At 37.6% G+C, this 9,144-nt stretch overlaps 1 long non-coding RNA gene across 1 annotated transcript; it reads left to right on the top strand.

Annotated features, from left to right (window-relative positions):
• The first annotated feature begins 3,053 nt into the window (after positions 1 to 3,053).
• On the top strand, positions 3,054 to 8,869 carry LOC132636440 (uncharacterized). Its single transcript, XR_009581266.1, has 2 exons — positions 3,054 to 3,681; positions 8,673 to 8,869. It is a non-coding gene; the product is annotated as an uncharacterized LOC132636440 (long non-coding RNA).
• The last annotated feature ends 275 nt before the right edge of the window (positions 8,870 to 9,144 follow it).

Raw genomic sequence — 9,144 nt, 5'->3', positions numbered from 1 at the left:
CCAGCATAAGACAACAACTTTAAGGACCAACATTTGATTCTAGCTATAAAAGGAAGGGACTTAAAAGGAAAGGACCCTTCACAAAATCCCAATGTATTAAGAATTTCCTGCTTCACTATTTGATTTAGCCCAGTCATATAGATATAACTTTTGTCTATATTAGCTTGCAATCTTGAGGCAGCATAGATGCAATATCATCTTTGCAAAACATCAAGAGATCATCAGCAAAGCAAATGTGCATTACCCCAAGCTTCTTACATCTTGGGTGGAATTTGAAGTTCTTATCAGTGGCAATCACATTAAGCTCTCTTTGCAAATATTTCATAGCTATGACAAATAGGTAGGGTGACATTGGATCACCCTGCCTAATCCCCCTTTTGCCTTGGAATGGTTGTGTAAGCTCCCCATTCATTACCGGAGAGTATGAAATAGAAATAATGCATTCCATAACCCACTAAATGAAATGGTAAGGGAATCCAAGGTCAACTAACATACTTGTAATAAAACACCACTCAATGAAATCATATGCTTTCCTGAGGTCTACTTTCATAACACATCTAAAAGAGAGCCTTTTCCTAGTATACCATTTGAAAATTTCATGACTGAAAATTATATTGTTTATTATACTTCTTCCCTCAATGAATGCATATTGGGAGGGGCTTACAATGATATTGATCACACCTTTTATTCTATTGGTTAGGACTTTAGTAATGATCTTGTATATGGTATTACAACATGTTATAGGTCTATAATCCTTGACTAAAGTAGGAGAGGCAGTTTCTGGCACAAGTGTGACAGCAGTGCTACTAAATGATTTCAAGATCTTACCAGTTGAGAAGAATTCCTTTACAGCCATGAGTACATCATGTTTCACAACATCCCAATGTTTAGTAAAGAATTCAATGGGAAATCCATGCACTTTTGGGGCCTTATCATTTGGCATGTCCCTTATAGCATTGACAATCTCCTCATCAGCTATTAGGTAAACCATCATACATTTCTGGTTATAAGTGAGGTATGGTCAATTACTAATTAGCACAGAGTTAAGACAAGGTATTACCTCTGTCACGACCCAACCCGTCGTGATGGTAGCTGTAACGATCCGATTGGTCGTTATAGTGGTAATGACCTTTTTACCCCTGTTAACCCTTCCCTAGGTCATCGGGTGGGTTTAGAGTGACTTTTGGAGGTTTGAGCCTCAAAGTGTAATTCGTTTGATCCATAATTGACTTTTGAGTAAATGGATCTTTTCCGAAATTTTGTTGATTCCGAAAGGTCTGAACAGTCATTTATGACTTGGTAGTGTGTTCGGTTAAGTTCCCAATGCCATTGGGAGCGTTTTGGAACTTGGGTTGGGAACTTGGCTTTAGGCTATTAGGGTTGAATTGGTCAAATAGACCTCCGTTGGGAAATTTCGAGGCAACGGGTGAGTTCATAGCGCGTTTTTATGTGGGGCCTCAGGTGATAGTTGAATTTTAGGATGAGATTGGTCAAAACCAGAACTTTCTGATTCTGGTGTAGGCGCTGTAACAGTACTATAATCGCCGTAGTGGTCCCGCTATAGCGAACCAAGGGAATTAGCATCTAGCTACCGTAGCGGTATAGTTACCGATATAGCGACCTGATGATTTTTGGTAGATGCCGCCATGGCGAGCCTTCTGGGCGCCGTAGCGCTTGCGCTGCACCGGTTCCCTTGACCGCTGCATCAGTAGTCGGGTAGAATTACTTATCTTTTCTCAAGTTAAGACCCTTAAACCCTATCACTTCTTCTCATCACTTTTCTAAGCACTCTTTGAGGGAATAGAGCTACTTGTGGACTGATCCGTCTTGGAGGTAAGATCTATGACCCTAGCCTTTGTCATTTGCCTTCCTAGATTCCTATTCTACGCCTAGAATCACTAGAATCTAGATAGAGAAGATGATTCTTGTGTTAAAAATCTTGAAATGGGTTTAGACTTCTAAAATAGAAATTGGTGGTGAAATTGACTAGAATAACCATAGATTTTGATGAATTCGTTGTTGTTAAGCTTATTTCTTCCATTATTAATGGTCAATTTGAGGATTGAAGAATTAGGGTTCATACCAAATTTGGGGGTTTTGCTTTAACTTCGAATTAGACTTAATCTTGAGTTGTTTTAGCAAATGATTAGTGGGTTTGATCACCTAGAAATTGCATGTTCCATCTTTCAATTTCCTATTTTACCCTTGTAGGCTCGTTTCCTCGAATTTCTTGGGTTAGAATTTGACCTAGGTAGAAGTATAGCAATATGGGTGTTGTTGACACCTAATTTTTGACCTCCCGTAATTTATTTTAAGTGCTCGGAGTGCTTGGACAGTAAATAAAATCAGTTGCGTACCCTAAAGGGTCTAGGTAAATTTTTATGAAATCATTTGGGATAATATCTCACCTTTTTAAATTGATAAAAAATGTCTCCAGGGTAATTTTAATTTTTATAGGAATTAATTATATTCGAAGAATTTTCTTTTATTATTGAAATTAATCAAAGGGGCAAGAAAACCCTTTTTGATAATCATTTGTCTCATTAATTAAATCGAGGAAAAATAAGATTAATAGATGATTTTATTCCATATTACTATCCAAGGTATTTTGAGTAATTGAAAGAATTAACCATTTTTACCCTTTAAATCTTGATTCTGTGTGCATTTGCGTAGTTGATTAATTTCTCTTTTATCTGGTTAATTAATTCATAGCAGTATCTGCAAAATGATTTTTACTTTATTTATGAGTCATGTTTTAAATTATTTTAAGTCCTGGTGGACTAACAATTAGTTTTTCTTTACTTATTTATTTACTAGTTTATTCCCCTGACTTTTTATGCATATATATATATATATATATATATATATATATATATATATACCAATATACATGGTGCATATACAATATATGTATATATACATAACAAGGGAATAGGCCCAACTCCTTTTTCAGAAAATAAAGGACCAAGCCTAGTCCAATAAGGACTAAGACCCGGTCCGTTAAGGGATTAAAAGGGAGGGAGAATTATACTCCTCCCATCTGTTCACAAAAAAGACCCTAGGGGTCTGTTTGAAAATAAAGGAGAGGAGAGGCGGCTAGGGTGAAACCCTAGCGCCACCTCCTGTTCCCACCACCAAACCCGCCTATGCTCGGTCATGTCCCATCGTATTTGGCTAGTGGCGTGAGGAGAGAAGACGAAGCCATTAATGCTTCGTCCTTCTCCCCACAAAATAGGGCCAAACGAACCCTTAAAGGTACAATCCCTTCATTTTTTATTTTTTCTGTCATCATTGTTAATATAGAGGCTTGTAAGCCATTGATTTCGTTGTTACACCTTGAATCTGGACCGTACATTTGAGTTTGTGAGTAGGACTTGCATAAAATTTGCAAGTCCCACATCAGTGGTAGTAGATCTTAAAACCATTCTGGGGTTTCTATTTATAGAAACCCCCATTCATTCGAGTAAGAGAGTTGGAAGCCACATATACACTGAAAATTTGCCATTTTTAGTCTTAAGAGTTCCAAAGTCAAAATTTTCGTTTTAAGCTTAAGGTTCTTTAAGTTTCCAGTTCCAAAATTTATATTTTTATTGTTGTTGGTGTTGGTGGTGGCCTGAGTTTGGAGTCAGAACATAAAGGCTTCCTAATCCATCGCTTGTTCCCCGGTTGCACTCACAAAAGGTAAATACCTTTTAGTTTAATTCCTTTTCTTATTTTATGTCTTGTTTAGTTCATAAGATTCTACTTAGGATAGTACTTTAGTTTATTGCTTTCTTGTTTATGTTGTGTTCAGTTTAGTTTAGTTGATGAGATTCTGTTTAAGGTAGCATTTTAGTTCTTTATTTTTCTTACTTGATATCTGCTTATGTGGTGCTTAGTTAGTCGGATAATGAGAGAGTTTTATGATGAAGATTAAGTTATTGTTCTTTATGTTCTGTTCCTGTTTGGTGGTGTCTAGATAGCATAACTGTATGGTCTATGGTGGGGTGTGAGTTTAGTGTCTTAGCTTGTTATCCTTTATATCTTGGTTCTGCTGACACTATCCCTAGTTAAGGTATGTGTATGGTTTAGGGCAGATGTTTAAATCAATATGCTTGGTTCATTCTTTTTTCTTTTAGTTTTGTGTCCCTATTATGCCTAGTCCATGTAATTGCTTGTGGTTCAAAACAAAGCTCAAACCTGATGTACTTGTTGTGATTCCCTTTATATCTTGTCTGCATTTTTGCTCACTTAGGGAGTCTCATGGGAGTTATAGAACAATTTTTCAAACTGAGTATATTGTTTTTGGACTCAGCTTCTTAGTCTGGATTTTGTTCATGCTTTGTATGACTAGTTGTTTCTTTTTCCTTATAACTAACATAGGCTATAATACTAAGCTAATGAACCTGCCTTACTTAGATTTCCATTTAGCTTCCCTGCTTGCACCCTTTGCTGTTCAGTTGTGACTGCAGACCTTTGAATGTGACTTGGGACCATAATTTGAGTTGAGAGAATTTGCCTAATGTGAATTTCCTTCTGAACTTTCCTGTTTTATCATGACTGTCTAAATATTTTTTTAGTGTTCTATGTAAAGGTCTGGGGTTGGGTTCATCCTAGTGTACTGCTTAGTATAAGTCTTGTGTTATGAATTAAGGTCAAGATGGGTCTATTGAAGCCAGGAATGGTCTAATCCTGTGTATCTCATGTAATAAAATTAGGTTCATAAGGCTAGTTTGAAGTCATAAGCTCTTTTGCGTAACTTGATTTGCCTTGTGCCTTGTTATTTCTCAGTGGGAGTTTTGTCCTGGTCTGGGGATTGATAAAGGGGAAGGGCCAAGAGGTTTGTCTGAAGTAGGTTACCTAATCTGGTCATTGCTTGTTTTATGTGGTAATATGTTGGTTGGGAGTTTGATGTCTTGAATCCAGTTGATCATAGTTTGTCTTGCTTGATCACATATGTCATGGGAAGAGTGAGGTCCTGTCATGTTAGAAGCTTGCTATGCTGAGTCAAGTCTGATCATTGTTTGACCTATGTGATTATATGTTAGTTGGGAGTTTGATATCTTGAACCAGTTGATCATGGTCTGTCCTGCTTGATCACATGTGTCATTAGAAAGTTAAGCTTAATCTATATGTGAACCCATATAATTATTGCTTGTTTGATGTAGTTGTGTGTCAAAGGTAGTAAAGGCTCATCATGTTGAGCCTCAACCTGGTTGCTAGTGTCTTACCTAGTCATATACTTGTTGAGGAGATTGAAAAGTCTAAGAAGAAGTGGATCTAGTTTAGGTATCACATTGCCTTCTCTGAAATAATTTGGTTTGTTTGAAAGTTGAAGTTGTCATGTGTTGGGCCTGCTCAGACCATGTCTGTTCTCTAACGGTGTTTTGATTCCAAAACTGGTAAATGCCCTGTGTGCTCTTTGTGGATTCTTATTTGTTTTACTTGGCAACTTGTTTGGCCTGATTCTTGTTGTCTCACCTAAACCATGCCTATTTGATAAAACTTAGCACTATGGGGCTGTAATAAGGTATATTGAAGCAAAGGTTTTTAAAGGGGGTGACTCTGGGGGGAAGAGCTTTAACTTGATCAAGGTGCCTCGCTTAGTTGTGCTTTTTGTTTGGTTGTTTGTGTTTGTGGTAAAAAAATGTGAAAATCTGTTAGACTGCCCCTGAGTAGAACATGTGGAGTGAGTGGCTGTGATTAATTCTAAAAGGTCTCTCTAAAGGTTGCTATAATAAGTTAGGTTCAGGACAACTTTAGTGGCCTAGTTTAATGAAGAGAAAGGGACAAATCACTTAGCTTAACAGGTTGGTTAAAGGGGATAGTTATTATGTGTTTGTTCTCACCTAGCAGATGGAGTAGGGCTTCTGATAAAATAGACATAGATAGGATTTTAGTGTTGATAGTCTTGGCTAGGAATGTATGCATGTGTGTGTGGTCCATGGGCCAGGTCTACGTGCAGGAAAACCTTTTCTTTAAGAAATTACCACCTAGTTACAATAATAGGTAAATAAAGGATAAAAGAAAGAAGGTTGATAAGATCTCTGGTATGTTGTTACAAATGTTGCCTAAACTTGTCCTTGTATGGTCTGTTCCTGGACACTGTGGTGTTTTCCTTGACATTAAGAGGTGAGTTTCCTTTAAAGAAAGTGGTAATAAGGCTAAAATGATGGTATTGAAATCTATTGATTGTTTCTTTGTGTGGTTTGATCCTGATAAACGGAACATGTGTGCCCTTTCCTTTGAAATATAATGTGATAAAAAACAAAGATCTCTTCCATCATTTTAGGTTTAGTTTGAAGTTGTCAGGGAAGACTAGTTTGTTCCACCTATTATGTGCCCATGAAATGCTTGTTCATAGTGCATCATATCTTAACTTGATAACCAAGGCTTATTTATATAACCTGGACATAGTCTCATGATTTAACCAGCGTGTTATTGTGTGCTATATGTTTATAAGGCGGTCTTTTCCCAGTATTTACATTTGGATTTGATAACAAAGGTCTTTAAACCCTGAACACAGTCCTCATGAATCAGTTAGTTTGCTATTGCTTGATGTGTATTTATGAGAAGCTTGTTCCTAGTATTTACAACTAGCTTTGGTCACAAAGAGCCTTTAGACCTAGATCACTGCTTTATGAGTCTGTCAGTGGGAAGTTATGATAGGGTTGAATGTTTGTAAATCTGCCTAAGGCCTCTGGTGTTGTTATTGGATGATTAGAGTAAGGACATTAAGATGGGGGAAAAGGTTTTAGGAGAGGAAAAGGTGAGCCTGGGCATGAACTGGAGGGAGTGACCAGTGGGGCCCAGGATCTCTTTTTGCTGAAAGGAGACTCAGGAAAAGGAGATAGGGAGGTGATAACCCCACCCTATCCTGTTTCCCTTTCAGGGGCCTGAAACTCTTACTTCCATTTTCTTGGACCTTCCCCTCATGATCTTGGGACTCACAAAAGCTTCAGATAAGGGGAGAACAGCCTAATCATGTCTAACAGGGAAGGAAAGATACACTTAGAACCAAATAAGCTACTGCAAATACTTGCCAAGTTTGAGTGTTATGTGTTCCCTACCTTGCTTTTTTTTTTTAAAATCCTTTTTGTCTGAAAGGTTTGTAGGTTCCTAAGCCTTGTTTGTTTGAAATTGGTTGTGTGGAAAAGGAGAATGGGGGTTGATAGTTGTGCTATGTGAGCCTGAGTTCATCTGTGAGAAATTGAGAGTTAAGTGTGTTATTTGTGGGTCATTTGCTTTGCTGTTGGCTCTATGCCCTTGTCTATTTTTAAATTCACTTTATCATGACTGATGTTTAAAACTTGCCACCAGGTCTGTTTGGTTTAGGCTTGTCCCGGGTATGATGTTTGGTCTCTTTATTTTGCGAAAACTGTGATCATGCTGTCAATCATTTCTTGCTTTCTCTTCTCCCTCTTCTTTTGTTTGGAAAAAAACTTTGGATTAGTCTAAGATATGTTGAAGGAACACCTTCTTTTTTTTAGGAATCGAAGTTGTTAACAGATTGTTTAAGTTGTCTTGTCCATTGAGATTTCCCTCTCCTTTGCAAGGTTCTTGCAAAGTTCACTTGTATATTAGTTCAGGTCTTTGCTTTATGTAGCAGTCTGTGGTGTATTGATAAAGAAGAGCAATTTTAAGGGATGCCAGTTCTGAATATGTATTCTAGAAAGTTTTAAAGTTGGCCATGAGCCTTGGCCATCTATGAGGTCTTCCTGGGTTTTCTTCTCTTTCTTTCCTCTGAAATACTGTGTTTTTGTTCTGGACCTGTTTGTGAGCAATCTTCAATTTGACTGGGATAAGATGAATGCCTTCAACTGGACTAGTATAATCAGAAGTGTTTCCCCTAGACAGTTGGTCTTTGAACCTTAACAAACATGTAGGATAGGTTGCCTTAACTTGGAAATCTGGGACCTGTCTTTTATGAGAAGTCCTGGGTCGAGTGACTACCTGAAAAGAGGCTAGTTAGTGTTGGACTATGAAATCTCTTGAACCTGTTTTGATGCCCCTGAAGTATTCCAGTTTACTCCTCCTGTTTTTTTTTTAGGGATAATCTTAACAAGTCTATAGTTTTGAGTGATCATCATCTGTATTCCTTTTGGAGCAGTTGTATACATTACCCTTAATTATGAAGCTGAAATTTCTCTCATTATTTTCTTATACTTGCTGGTTGTCTAGCCTTACTTAATGTGCTGCTATTGTTTTGGTATCAATGTCTCCCTTTTGAGTATGACACTTGGTTGTTTATTTGTATGAGTTTGCTTGAAATATGTCATTGCTCCCAAGTCCATACTCCCTTTTCCTCTTGTTTGGAGGCACTGGTTGGAGCTAAGCTATGGCAGTTTGGGGTCGTCCAGGCCTTCTTGGTGTAAGCCATGCCTGGGGTTCTTCGAAGCCCCTTGAAACTTGTGCGACATCAAGGATGTAAGGCCAGGACTCAGTCCCCATGCCATTGCTAAATCCCCAACCAAGGCACACCCATTCGAGGAGAAGAGGGGCAAGTATAGAACAATCCAGGTACTTACTTTTTCTTTCTTTCTTTCGTGTTTTATATACCATGCATAGTCTTTAATATTTTAGTGATAAGTTCAGCATTTATAAACTAACCGGGTCCCCTTTTTCTTTTCCTCCTCCACTTGCATGACCATTCGGGTCAAGACCAGCCTCCTGTTGGGCCAAAGGCCCAACAGGACCTTTATTCAATTAAGATCGAGTCCGAGAAGAAAATAAGAGCGAGGCGCGCAGAAGGCCCAACCATGGGTGAAAATGGCCACTAGGGGCTTGGTACGCCCCTAATTTTAATTTATTTCCGTATATGTATGATTTTATTTGTATGTAATTATGTGTATTCAACTCATATTATAGTGAAAAATCCTTATGATTGGAATTAGACGTCTTAGGATAACGGTTCTTATGCCGTTTAGTCGACTTTAGGTCCCCGTAAGCAACTTTTGAAAACCACAGACTCAAACATAATGACTTTTACAACTAAAATATAAAACGAGATATTTTCAAAACAGCTTTCAAAGAAAATGAATCACCATTAATTTTCTAAGTTTGAATGGCAATCAAGTTTTTAATAAGAGATACTTTCACAAAAAATGAGTTAATTAACTTAACGACTGAATTTTCCAAAAAATCAGTTTTAAATAGACTAATGAA

This window comes from Lycium barbarum, chromosome 4, assembly GCF_019175385.1.
Source record: "Lycium barbarum isolate Lr01 chromosome 4, ASM1917538v2, whole genome shotgun sequence".
NCBI lineage: Eukaryota > Viridiplantae > Streptophyta > Magnoliopsida > Solanales > Solanaceae > Lycium > Lycium barbarum.
This window is presented reverse-complemented; position numbering and strand designations above follow the sequence as displayed.